This window comes from Salvia hispanica, chromosome 6 (assembly GCF_029641045.1).
Source record: "Salvia hispanica isolate PSC_SH4W2 chromosome 6, Shi_PSC_v1, whole genome shotgun sequence".
Taxonomy (NCBI): Eukaryota; Viridiplantae; Streptophyta; class Magnoliopsida; order Lamiales; family Lamiaceae; genus Salvia; species Salvia hispanica.
This window is the reverse complement of record NC_142697.1, coordinates 32,443,214-32,456,662: the sequence shown is the minus strand read 5'-3', so window position 1 is coordinate 32,456,662 and position 13,449 is coordinate 32,443,214. Positions and strand designations below refer to the sequence as shown.

Sequence of the window (13,449 nt, the reverse complement as noted above, 5' to 3'; positions counted from 1 at the left end):
TACCAAAATGGACAAAATGTGCAAATAATCGACATGTAAAGTGACTTTGACATAAAAACGGACCAAATAATGGCCTTAAAACCGTGCGAAATCTGAGCATATCAACTCCCCCAAAGTTACATTTTTGTTTTGTCCTCGAACAAACCAAGAAAGACACAAGAATAGACGCACGGAATGCACAAGGACTAGACATCATAATTTCCTCAAAAGATGAAAGAATAGATTAAGCATGAATTAATGCAATTAAATCAATCAAGGCTTATTAGTGCATTTTCATTACCAACTCGTGGAACACCTTGAATTCACACACTCACATGTGGCAAACTTCCAAAGATGGGAAGTGTTCTCTCACTCTCAAAGTGTATAAAGGTAATGTGTATAAGCACTCAAATCATACATCATGCAAAGTTCACCATAGGCTTGCTCAAAGTCTAATCCCTCCTCTACTAGATGTGATTAACCATCAAAAGTCCGAAAGGTCTTTATCTTTGGTTGTAATGTAGGCTCTTTGGTAGATGAGGGATATTTGGCTAAAAAGTGACTTAAACATAAAAATATCCCAAGTAGAGTTAAATTGACTCCACTTTTCTAAACTCAAGACACTTTTAACACTTTATTTTTCTCCTACAACTCACTTTCCAATATTTTGATTTTCTTTTTTTCTTTTTCACAACCTTTCACATTTTTTTTTCTCTCTTACTTTTTCATACGCATCCTTTCTAGAATCAAGCACATATTTTGAATTTTCCACTTTTTCACAACTTGTACTCTTTTTACATTAAGCACACTACTTTTATAATTTTCTCCTTATCTCTCCCATTCCTTTACAAAATAAGATAGCAAAAACTAACTAATCCAAGGAATTGTCCCCATTATTTTGGCTTTTAAAGAATAGGCTTTAAAGGCTCAAAATTGGCTCCAAAGGGAAAAATTTTGAAATTTTGAGAGGGTCGAAAATTTTGGATAAAAGTAGGCTAGAAAAGATGGCCTAACATCTTCCTAAATCAACTTAAACACTATGTAAACTTAGGCAAGACTAGGAGCAAGATCTAGAAACAAATACATGAATACAGATAAATCACACAAGACTGAAATTTAGGCTCAAAATCTCATAAGGTATAAAGCATGATTCAAGGCGAACAAGCAATTCACTAATTATGCACCTTTTCACCAAACCATCAAATCAAAACATCAAGCCACACTTAAACATAGATGGAATGTAATATCATTGGTAACTCGGTCTAAAGTGTCCCTAAGCATGCGTGTTTCTAAGTTCTTAAAGTTAAGTTCACGACATGGATTCAAGAAAACATTTTTTAAGAACACAAAATTCACCTATGGGGTTTTGAAAAACAAAAAACAAAAGTTTAAAACAAAAAGAAAACCTTAAAACAAAAAAACTACACTTACGGTCCACCACTTCATCCCCCCAAACAAAAGTGTAAAATAAGTTTGTAGAGTCGGTTGGGACGTGAGTGAATTACTGAAAAGAAAACATACCTTGAAAAATTTCACGTAGAGGCTTGGCAGGGCAAAAAGTTGAAAAAATTCAAAATATCGCGCTGGAAACTGTGCCCACAGGTGGCGGTCCACCGCGGCGTGGCCGGCGGTCGTCGCACATCGTCATATTACTTCCAGCGTACAAGTGGCGGACCGCCGTAGCACTTGCGGCGGTCGCCACGTAAGGGTCAGAACTTGCGAAAATTTTTTCAAAGTAGTAAATTAAACCAAAAAGTGTCAAAAACTTAAAAAGAAATTATTTTAAGACATCCAAAAACATGATACAAATGCTCATTTATAGTCATTGAGCTTGACTTCTTCAATCTTGAGGAGGAGGAGGGAAACGGGCGTTGAGGTCGTCGAACGCGCCAATAAGATAGGCGATGTCGCCACTCATGGTTAGGCGCTCCTGTCGAGCCTCGGCGGTCATCCGTTGGAGCTCTTCAATTTCTCGATGTCGATGCACGTCTTCCAATCTTTGTTGCTTCCAAAATTGTTGCTCCGCCGTGCGCCAATCGCCTTTAGCTATCCATCCTTGGCGGTTGTAGGCATTCTCCCTTTGTTGTTCCGCCCATCGATTGTCTCACGTGTTGGACACGTTTTGCATGTAGGAGTAAATTTCTCCTAATTGGGCGGAGGTGTTCGCTTGGAACTCCTCATTGGGATTTGGCCTCCCGCGTCGGCGGTTCGCTCGAGTCCGGTGGCGATGGCCCTCCACTTCCTCTTCTTCTTGGTGATGTTGGGGCGGCGGTGGTGGCAGAATTCCACCATCTTGGGCATGTGAATGCTCCCCTTCCTCATTATAGTTTTCAATAGCGTCAAAGGCGGAGTCATCATCGGGCTCAAAGATGGGGATGCGAGCTGGAATATTCCTCTTCCTAAACTCCCCATTGATGGGGTTAGCCTCAATGGCTCTGCGATGGGCCGGAGTGTCGAGCTTCCAATTGGCTTGGTTTGCCCAAACGTCAACCTTGGTCAACTGCAGGATTGGAATGGGGAAATGATCCCCTGCTACTTGCAAGAAAAATCCTTAGCCCCAATAGCCCGTCTTCAATAACCCCACCGAGAAGAGAACCTCATAAGTGATAAACCTTTCCCCGCCATCTTCCGTCAAACCGGCGAGAGATATGCCCAAGTGTTCGGCAATCGTTGTGATCAAACCCCCACAACATATAACGCCCCCGTCTTTCTTCTTGATCCGGTCCACATAAAGTGTATAGAGGGTTCCATAGTCAAATCCCTTCTTGTTGAGCAAGCACCACATCACATTAAGCTCCGTTTGGGAGACACTTCCCCCATCGACCTAGCAAACATGAGTTGGGTCATAGCGCGGTGGAGGTACCTCAAGACGGGGTTGCGAATTGATGAAGACTTGGTATAACCCGCGGCGTGCTCTTGCTCATTCGTCATCGCGCCCCAAACCTTGGAAAAATCATAGTCATTATCTTCCTCGGGGTTGGGGTCGAAGCAATGAAACACTCCAGTAAGCTCATCCATGGTAAGCGAGTGCCAACGGTTGGCTAGGCGGAAATCGATGCTAAGCGGGACATTGTGGCGGTGATCCTTGGTGACCTTGAGTGAGCTAAGAAACTCAAGAGTGAACGGCGACCACTTCCTCTGAAACATATTAATGAGACCGTTCCCATCGCCCACGTCGCACAATGCCCAAAAATCCTCCATGATCCCCAAAGTTTGGAGAGGGAAATCGTGGGGATATCTCGAGGGCGCCGTCTCTCTTGCTGACACCTTCTTCCACATAGCCTTTTGCTCATCCGTGGCAAGGCCAATGCCATACTTCTTCGCATTCTCGGGCTTTCCCTTTGATCCGATTATCCTACAAAAGAAAATTTATATCCTTAAAAAGAATACCAACAAATGGGCAATCAAAGGTTCCCCCAAACTTGCACTCAAATAAGTAAAAATCAAGAATCAACAATCATGTGCAAGTTTATATATCATAGCACCCTAGATGGTAGCATGTAAACATGTAGAGTATAATCATCCAAAATAGGACACTTCAATCCATCCCCCAACGTGAATTCATCCCCCATGCAGAGACATATCTTCAATAAATCAATACAAATCAACAATCTCTTAGAAATTCACAAGTATTGCAATTCATGGAAGTAATAATAGCCTCACAATGCTATGAACATGATTGCAACATATTAGCAAGTATAAACAAGAGGGAGTCACTATTCACCAAGCTTCAATTCACCACCCATAACCCAAATTGAACCTTGGAAATTCAAAAATAAGCACACACAATCATCCCCCATCATGAAATAAGAGTTTGTACCGAACAATTCATCCAAGAAATATCAAAATCCATGAAAGAATTAAAGCAAAGCTCAAAATTGAGTTAGGATTCATACCTTTTGTTGAGAGAATTGGAGAAGAAGAACTCTAGACTTGGACAGAATTGAGAGAATGAGAGTGTAGGTGTGTGAATTTGGTGATTTATAATGGTGGGGGGTGTGTGCAAGAAAGGAATTAGAGAAGGAATGGAAAAGTAATGAAAAACATACCTTAAGTAAGCAATTCCCGTCACTGGACTGTCTGTGGCGACCGCCGCGTTAGGTGCGGTGAGCCGCCACACTGGCTTGAAAAAAGGTGCGCGTCTGGCGGGTCGCTGCGGCTCGCCCAGTGGTTTCTCAGCCCGCCCTAAGCCTGCCCTAAGCCCGACCTATCGTGCACATGTAAACACACGTGTGGCGACTGCTGTGTTAAGTGCGACAACCGCCACTCGTAAAATATTTTTTCTTTTGAAGGAATAACGACATTAAAGAAACAGATTAAAGACAAAAATAAATCGGGTTGCCTCCCAACAAGCGTTGTTGTTTTTAGTCGTTAGCTCGACTTGAAGTGACCCACTAGTTGGGCAGATCAACGATCCGAGTGTTGAAAATCAGCATAGGAAGCAGCTTGGTCCCTAGCTTCTTCCACCACTTTGATGCACTTTTTATTTGCACTATAAATACCTGCAAGTATACAGAGTAGGTATAGTATAGCAAAAGGTTAGTACCGGGTATCGAACACGGGGAAGATGTACACAAAGTGTCTATCTTCTACTAGAACTCAATTACTATCTGGAGAAACAAGAATTTTTTTGGAAACTTTTGAAAACAGTAAATATTAAAAACAGTAAACAACTAAATGCAAGCAAATCACGGAGAGAAAAGTATAGAGATAAGGGGAATTCCAGGGATGTGCTTTCACTTTTATGGTTATACAAATTCCAAACTACAATACCCTAGCACAGTTAATACTTTGAAAGGACGAGTCACCTAGCTTATGCTCATGCGATACAAACGTTGATTACTAACATTAGGGTTGTCAATCCTAACACGTAACTCCAAAAAGCTCCTAAGACCCTTGAAAAGTCCTCACTCTCAATTAACAGTGCCGTTTTAAAGGAAGCTAACTGTAGTGTCTACTAAGTGGATCTAACTCGCTAGAACTCTGTCACAGTTATGAAGCAAGTTGTATTGAATCATACATAATTTTGTCACTCAATTATGAAGCATCATGATTAACTTAGGGAAGAAACAAAGTAAAAACAAAACAGATATTAAATAGAAAACGGAATTGTATAACCAAAGTTGCTACTAACACATCCCTAGAATCCTATGAGTTTAGTTACACATGACTGAATAAACTAAAAACATAGATTGAAGGGAAAACAATCTGAACATAAAACTAAAGCAAATAAAACCCGTAGGTTGAATCCTTGTCGTTCTTGATGTTCTTGAAATCCTTCTCCAACTCCTTGCACAATTGAAGTACTCTAGCTTTTGATCTCTATGAATTGTTCTTGTTGTGTGTAAAAAACTCTTTTTGATAAAGCTTGAGGTCCTATTTATAGGGGAAGATTATTCCTCATCATAGAAGGAAAAGATCTTCAAAGTTTGGAAAATCTTGGAGCAAATCTAGGGCTGGTCGGATTCGCCGCCTTTCTCCGGCGGGCCGCCGCACCTTGGCCGGCGGTCGCCGCGTTGGAGTCCAGAGACTCTGGCCCTTCGATGGCGGACCGCCACATGTCCTCCGGCGGTCGCCGGGCGAGACTCTTCTCTTAGCGTAAGTTTCCAAGGCGGGCCGCCACATAGCTCTGACCGCCGGGCGCCGGCGGTCGCCGTACAACTTCGCGGCGGTCGCTGGTCGCCGTCTGACTCCAGATTTCCAGACTATGCGTTTTTACTCCCCTTTTCGGCTCAAATATGCACATTTCTCACAAAACACGTCAAAATATCAAAATGTATAGAATATGCAAATAATGGACATGTAGAGTGATTTTGATAACAAAAACGGACCAAATAATGGCCTTAAAACAGTGCAAAATCCGAGCGTATCAACTCCCCCAATCTTACATTTTTGTTTGTCCTCGAACAAAACACTAAAGACACAAGAATAGACGCACGGAATGCACAAGGACTAGACGTCATAATTGCCTCATAAAATGAAAGAATAGATTAAGCATGGATTAACACAATCAAATCAAGCAAGGCTTAATAGTGCACTTTCATTACTAACTCGTGGAACACCTTGAATTCAAGCACTCACATGTGGCAAACTTCCAAGGATGGGAAGTGTTCTTTCTCTCACTCTCAAAGTGTATAAAGGTAAAGTGTAAATCACTCAAATCATGCATCATGCAAAGTTTACCATAGGCTTGCTCAAAGTCTAATCCCTCCTCTACTCAATGTGATTAAGCATCAAAAGTCCGAAAGGTCTTTCTTTTCGGTTGTAACGTAAGCTCTTTGGTAGGTGAGGAATATTTGGCTAAAAAGTGACTCAAATATAAAAATATCCCAAGTAGAGTTAGGATGACTCCACTTTTCTAAAACTTAAGGCACTTCTAACACTTTATTTTTCTCCTTCAATTTACTTTCAATCCTTTGATTTTATTTTCTTTTCACAACCTTTCACACATTTTTTTTTTCTTTTTTTCTTTTTTTTTCTTTTTTTTTTTTACATCCTTTCTTTTTTTTTCTAAGATCAAGCACATATTTGGAATTTTTCTCAATTTCACAACTTGTACTTTCTTAATATTAAGCACACTACTTTTTATACTTTCCTCCTTATCTCTCCAATTCTTTTACAAAAGAAGATAACAAAAACTATACTAACCCAAAGAATTGTCCCCCCATTTATTTTGGCTTCTAAAGAAAAGGCTTAAAGGCTCAAAATTGGCTCCAAAGGAAAAATTTGAGAGGGTCGAAAATTTTGGATATAAAAGTAGCTAAGAAAAGATGGCCTAACATCCTCCTAAATCAACTTAAACACTATGTAAACTTAGGCAGACTAGGAGCAAGTTCTAGAAACATATACATGCATACAGATAAATCACACAAGAAAGAATTTAAGGCTCAAATCTCACAAGGTAAAAGCACGATTCAAGGCGAACAAGCAATTCACTAATTATGCACCTTTTCACCCAACCATCATATCAAAACGTTAAGCCACACTTAAACATAGATGAAATATAATATCATTGGCAACTCGGTCTAATGTGTCCCTAAGCATGCGTGTTTCTAAGTTCTTCATGTTATGTTCATGACATGGATTCAAGAAAACATTTTTAGAACACAAAAATCTCCTACGGGTTTTTGGAAAATTAAAGCAAAAACAAACTAACAACAAAAAGAAAACCCTAAACTCACGGTCCAAAAAGAAAACCCTAAACTCACGGTCCACCACTTCATCCCCCCAAACTTATTTACAACAAAGTGTAAAATAAGTTTGTAGAGTCGGTAGGGACGTGAGTATACTACTGAAAACAAAAACGTACCCTGGAAAATTTCGCGTAGAGGTTGAGCGGGGCGAAAATTCGAAGAATTTCGAAAAATCGCGCTGAAAAAATTGTGCCCAGGTGGCGGTCCGCCGCAGCTATTCGGCGGTCGCCGCACGTCAAAGATGCTTTCCAGCGGTCAGGTGGCGGACCGCCGCAGAGCTTGCGGCGGTCGCCACGGAGAGGTCAGAACCTGCGAAAATTTTTGCAAAGCACAAAATTAAACCAAAACCAAAAATACTTAAAATTAAAGCAAAAATTGTTAAAACAAGGAAATAAATCGTCTCAAAAATATCCAAAAACATGGTACAAATGCTCATTTAAAGTCATCGAGCTTGACTTCTTCTATCTTGAGGAGGTGGAGGGAAACGGGCGCTAAGATCCTCGAAAGCTCCAACGAGGTACGTGATATCACTCCTCATTGTCTCTCGTTCCTCTCCAGCTTCGGCGGCCATCCTTCGGAGCTCTTCATATTGTTGACGCCGATGAGCGTCTTCCAAACGTTGTTGCTCCCAAAATTCTTGCTCCGCCGTGCGCCAATCGCCTTGAGCCGTTCACCCTTGGCGGTTGTAGGCATTCTCCGCTTGTTGCTCCGCCCATCGATTGTCCCAAGCGTTGGACATGTTTTGCATATAGGAGAAAATTTCTCCTAATTGGGCGGAGGTGTTGACTTGAAACTCCTCTTCCGGATTTGGCCTCCCGCGGCGGCGGTTCGCTCTTGTCCGGCGGCGATGTCCTTCCACTTCCTCTTCTTCTTCCTCTTCTCGTCGTGGTTGGGATTGCGGTGGTGGCGGTGCTTCACTCCTTTGAGCTTGTGAATGCTCCGCGCCTTCTTCATAGTTATCAATGGCATCAAATGCGGAATCCTCATCGGGCTCAAATTAAGGAATGCGAAGGGAATGTTCCTCTTTCTAAATTCCCCATTGACGGGGTTAGCCTCGATAGCTCTCCGGTGGGCGGGTGTGTCGAGCTTCCAATTGGCTTGGTTTGCCCAAACATCGACCTTGGTCAATTGCGGGAGTGGAACGGGAAAGTGATCCCCCGCTACTTGCATAAAATACCCTTGACCCCAATGATCGGTCTTCAAAAGCCCCACCGAAAATAGCACCTCATAAGTGATAAACTTTTCTCCACCATCCTCCGTCATACCGGCAAAAGAGACCCCCAAATGTTCGCCAATTGCCGTAATCAATCCCCCACAACAAATGATGCCCCCGTCTTTCTTCGTGATCCTATCCACATAGTAAGTAAAGAGGGTCCCATAATCGATTCCCTTCTTGTTGAGTAGGCACCACATCACGTTGAGCTCCGTTTGGGAGACACTTCCCCCATCGATACGAGCAAACATAAGCTGAGTCATAGCACGATGGAGGTACCTCAAGACGGGGTTGCGAATTGATGAAGACTTGGCATAGCCCGCTGCATGCTCTTGCTCATTTGTCATTGCCCCCCAAACCTCTGAAAATTCATATTCATTGTCCTCTTCGGGGTTGGGGTCGAAGCAATGGAAGATCCCACTAAGCTCTTCCATGGTGAGCGAATGCCAACGGTTCCCTAGGCGGAAATCGATGCTAAGTGGAAAATTTTGGCGGCGATCCTTAGTAACCTTTAGCGAGCTGAGGAACTCGAGAGTATACTTTCGAAACGATGGCCACTTCCTTTGGAACATGTAGGCGAGGCCATTCCCATCACCCACGTCGCACAACTTCCAAAAATCCTCCATGATCCCCAAAGTTTGGAGAGGGAAATCGTGGGGATATCTAGAAGGTGCCGTTTCTCGGGCCGACACTTTCTTCCACATAGCCTTTTGCTCTTCCGTGGCAAGGCTAATGCCAAAGTTCTTTGCATTCTCCGGTTTCCCTTTTGATCCCATTATCCTACAAAAGAAATTACACTCTTAAAAGAGCATCAACAAGGAGGAGATCAAAAGTTCCCCCAAACTTGCATTCAACCAAGTAAAAATCAAGAGATAAGAACTTATATGCGAGCTTGGGTAAAATAGCATCCTAATTTTTAGCATAATAACATTTTAAGCAAAAACAACCAAATTAGGACACAAAAATCATCCCCCAACGTGAATTCATCCCCCATGCAGAGACGTATCAACCAAATATCCAAAAAAACCAACAATCTCTACAAAATCACATATATTGCAATTCATGGAAGTAATAATAGCCTCACAATGCTATGAACATGATTGCTACTTTTAAACTCTATAAACCAAGAGAGAATCATCATTCACAACTTAATAATCACCAATCAAGCAAATTTTAAACCATAGAATTCAAAAATTCATACACATAATCATCCCCCATCATGAATTAAGAGATTCTACCGAACAATTCGCCCAAAATAAAGCACAATCCATGGAAGAAGTAAAGAAAAACCCAGAAATTGAGTTAGGATTCATACCTTTTTGTGGAGAGAATTTGTAGAAGAAGAGCTCTAGACTTTGAGAGAATTGAGAGAATGATAGTGTGGGTGTGTGAATTTGGTGATTTATATAGGTGGGGGTTGTGTGCAAGGAAGGAATTTGAGAAGGAATGTGAAAAGGAATGGAAAACATACCTTTTATGGTGGAAATCCCGTCTCTGGACTGCGTGTGGCGACCGCCGCGTCTCTCGTGGCGGGCTGCCACACGGGCCTTCGTAAACAGCAATCCTGGCGGGCCGCCGCGGCCCGTGCAGCGGTTACTCTGGCCTGCCCTAAGCCTGCCCTGGGCCCGATCCTTCCTGCACATGTTAACACACGTGTGGCGACCGCCGTGCTTTAAGTGCGGCGACCGCCACCAATTTTTTATTTTTTATTTTTTTTTAACAGAACATAAAAAAAACGAGAAAATAAAAAAAAATAAAAAAAATAAAAGAAAATTGGGTTGCCTCCCAATAAGCGCTTTTGTTAAAGTCGTTAGCTCGACTTGAAGTGGCTCACTAGTTGGGCGGATCAATAACTCGAGTGTTGAAAATTGGCATAGGGAGCAATTTGGTCCCTAGCTTCTTCCACCACTTGTACTTCCCCTCTTTCGTTTTGATGACGTATATCTCGGGGTCCTCTTTGGGTGTTTTCTTTCTCTTCTGTTTCTTCTTCTGTGGAGCAGATGTAGAAGAATTAGCATCACCCTTTTTAGAAGAGTGTCTTACCTCTTTGACAATGTAGATAGTGGAGGTAGAAGGATCCTCCGCTTCAAAGGGATCTTTGGACTTGGTCAAGTCGGTAGCCATGACTGCTCTGCACTGTTGTTCCATTTTTGCCCGCTTTGCCTCCTCAAACTTTAGCATTTCGCTCTCGATCTTATAGGTGGATTGACCATGATTATCACTGATTGTGATCTCGCCACGACCTACATCAATCAAAGCTTTGCAAGTGGCAAGAAAATCTCTCCCTAAGATTAGAGGGACGTTCTTGTCTACTTTCATGTCAAGCACAATAAAGTCGGCAGGAAAAATAAAATCATCGACTTTAACTAAGACATCCTCAATCATACCTACAGTCTTGATGGACGAGTTATCGGCCAATCTGAGTGTTACATCTGAAGATTTGAGTGGCCCGATGTTGAGCTTTTCGTAGTACTTCAGTGGCATGAGATTGATGGACGATCCTAAGTCGCACAGTGCTTTGTCAACCTTCCCTTCTCCAATTCGGCACCTAATGATGAACTGGCCCGGATCTCTTTGCTTCACTGCCCTTTCCTTTTGGATGATCTCGCTGCAATGATGCGGTAGCTTAAGGTCGGCTTTAGTCGGCTTTTTTTTCCTCATTACCGCCTCCCTTAGTAGCTTCGCATACTTTGGTATCTCCTGCAACGATTCAACAAGTGGAATGTTAGTATGGAATTTGCAAAACATGTTAAGGAATTGCTTGAACTGCTCTTCAAGCTTGAACTTCCTCTTTGGCTGAAAAGGGAGTACAATCCCGTTGTGCCGCACAAGCTCCTGCTTAGTGGACGATTCTGCCTTCTCAGTGGCGGGCCGCTGCGGGGTGTGCGGCGGTCCGCCGGCGACTGGGCAGTCCTTAGTGGACGATTCTGCCTTCTCAGTGGCGGGCCGCTGCGGGGTGTTCGGCGGTCCGCCGGCGACTGGGCAGTCCCCAGATTTCTGCTTTGCCACCCACTTCTTGTTAATATCATCCACTCTTGCTGCTGCCTTTGCTCTATCCTCATCTAACTTCTTCTGAATTTGCTCCATTTGAGTGGTAATATTGGTTACAGCTGCCGAGATTGTGTTCATTCCTTGCTCGAGGTTGTTTATCCTTGCTTCGACCACTTCGATCTTGGTGTCATTAATCTTCCTATCTTGCGTAATTACCTCCAAAATCTTCGTGATTCCTTGTTCATACTTGTCTTCCTTCTTCATCGGCTCAACCACTCCTCCTTTGCTAACATTAAATCCTGCAGGGGGTTGCATGTAATTATTGTTAGAATAAGAAAAATTCGGGTGCGGACGGTTCCCATTATAATTATTGAAATTACCGCCCCCCTGATTAGGGCGATAATTGTTATTGTAGTTTCTGGGACCGCCTCCTTGCACGTAGTTGATTTCTTCCACAGTTGATATGGCAGTTTCGGGTGCCTTGACCGCCACTATGGAAGTTGCCGGAATTGGATCTTCCTTCCTCGAGATGTCCATTTGATCAATCCTGACTCTAAGTTCTGCTAACTCCTTAGCAAAAGAACTTTCTTCGGCCTCTTCTATGGCTGCTACTCTTCTCGTGGCATGCCTTTCCTTCGACCACCCCCGACTGTTGGTGGCGAACTCCTCGATCACCGCCATGGCATCCTCTCCTGTCTTTCTTAGAAATCCTCCATTTGCCCCTGAATCAAGCATAGCACATATTTTCTCGTTAAATCCATTATAGAGGATTCCTACCTGATGGTCTATGGAAAAACCATGGTTTGGGCACTTTCGAAGAAGAGCTTTGAAACGAGCAAATGCCTCATAGAGGGGCTCATCATGGCCTTGTGTGAACTGAAAGATCTCACTTTTGAGCTTCAAAATAGTGCATGGCGGGTAGTATTTGTCGAGGAAGGTAGCTACGATGTCCTTCCATGTGGAGACCTTTTCTGGTGGCATACACTCAAACCACTCCTTAGCAGAATCAATCAATGAGAATGGAAAAAGTCTTACCCGTATGGCATCGTCGTCGACACCATTTAATTTCAGATTGTTTGCGATTTCCACGAATTTGGAGAGATGGCGGTTAGCATCTTCAGTCGCCCTACCTGCAAAAGGAGTTTGCTCGACCATTTGGATAAGGGGCATGCGTAACTCAAAATTGTTAGCATCAATACGAGGGCCGTTAGGAAAAGTGATCATATTCCCATGATTGAACATGTTCATCACAGGTAATGTTTCTCTATTCTTCTTTTCCATGGCTTCTCAGGCTGCTCTCTCCGCATCTCTCTCATCCATCAGCAACTTCACCATCTCCTGCAGCTTCTCAATATCTGTTCGGTCACCCATTGTTCCTGATCCTTTTTCACTTCTTATTATTCTACGAGTTCTTTCAAGTTCTAAATCAAGCGGCTCTAAGATGTACTTCCCAGAACGCGTTCGCATACAAAACCTGCAAGACTCGAAAACAAAAAAAAATTAAAACAAAAAGCAATAAAATTCCAAAGTAGTAAAATTATCGTTTGAAGATATCACTCCAAAGTGAATTGTCTTCCCCGGCAACGGCGCCAAAAACTTGATGCACTTTTTATTTGCACTATAAATACCTGCAAGTATACAGAGTAGGTATAGTATAGCAAAAGGTTAGTACCGGGTATCGAACACGGGGAAGATGGACACAAAGTGTCTATCTTCTACTAGAACTCAATTACTATCTAGAGAAACAAGAATTTTTTTGGAAACTTTTGAAAACAGTAAATATTAAAAACAGTAAACAACTAAATGCAAGCAAATCACGGAGAGAAAAGTATAGAGATAAGGGGAATTCCAGGGATGTGCTTTCACTTTTATGGTTATACAAATTCCAAACTACAATACCCTAGCACAGTTAATACTTTGAAAGGACGAGTCACCTAGCTTATGCTCATGCGATACAAACGTTGATTACTAACATTAGGGTTGTCAATCCTAACACGTAACTCCAAAAAGCTCCTAAGACCCTTGAAAAGTCCTCACTCTCAATTAACAGTGCCGTTTTAAAGGAAGCTAACT

At 42.5% G+C, this 13,449-nt stretch overlaps 1 non-coding gene across 1 annotated transcript; it reads left to right on the top strand.

The window, feature by feature from the left end:
• Window positions 1–12,169: 12,169 nt before the first annotated feature.
• On the top strand, window positions 12,170–12,276 carry LOC148923597 (small nucleolar RNA R71). Its single transcript, XR_016133101.1, has one exon. It is a non-coding gene; the product is annotated as a small nucleolar RNA R71 (small nucleolar RNA).
• Window positions 12,277–13,449: the final 1,173 nt, after the last annotated feature.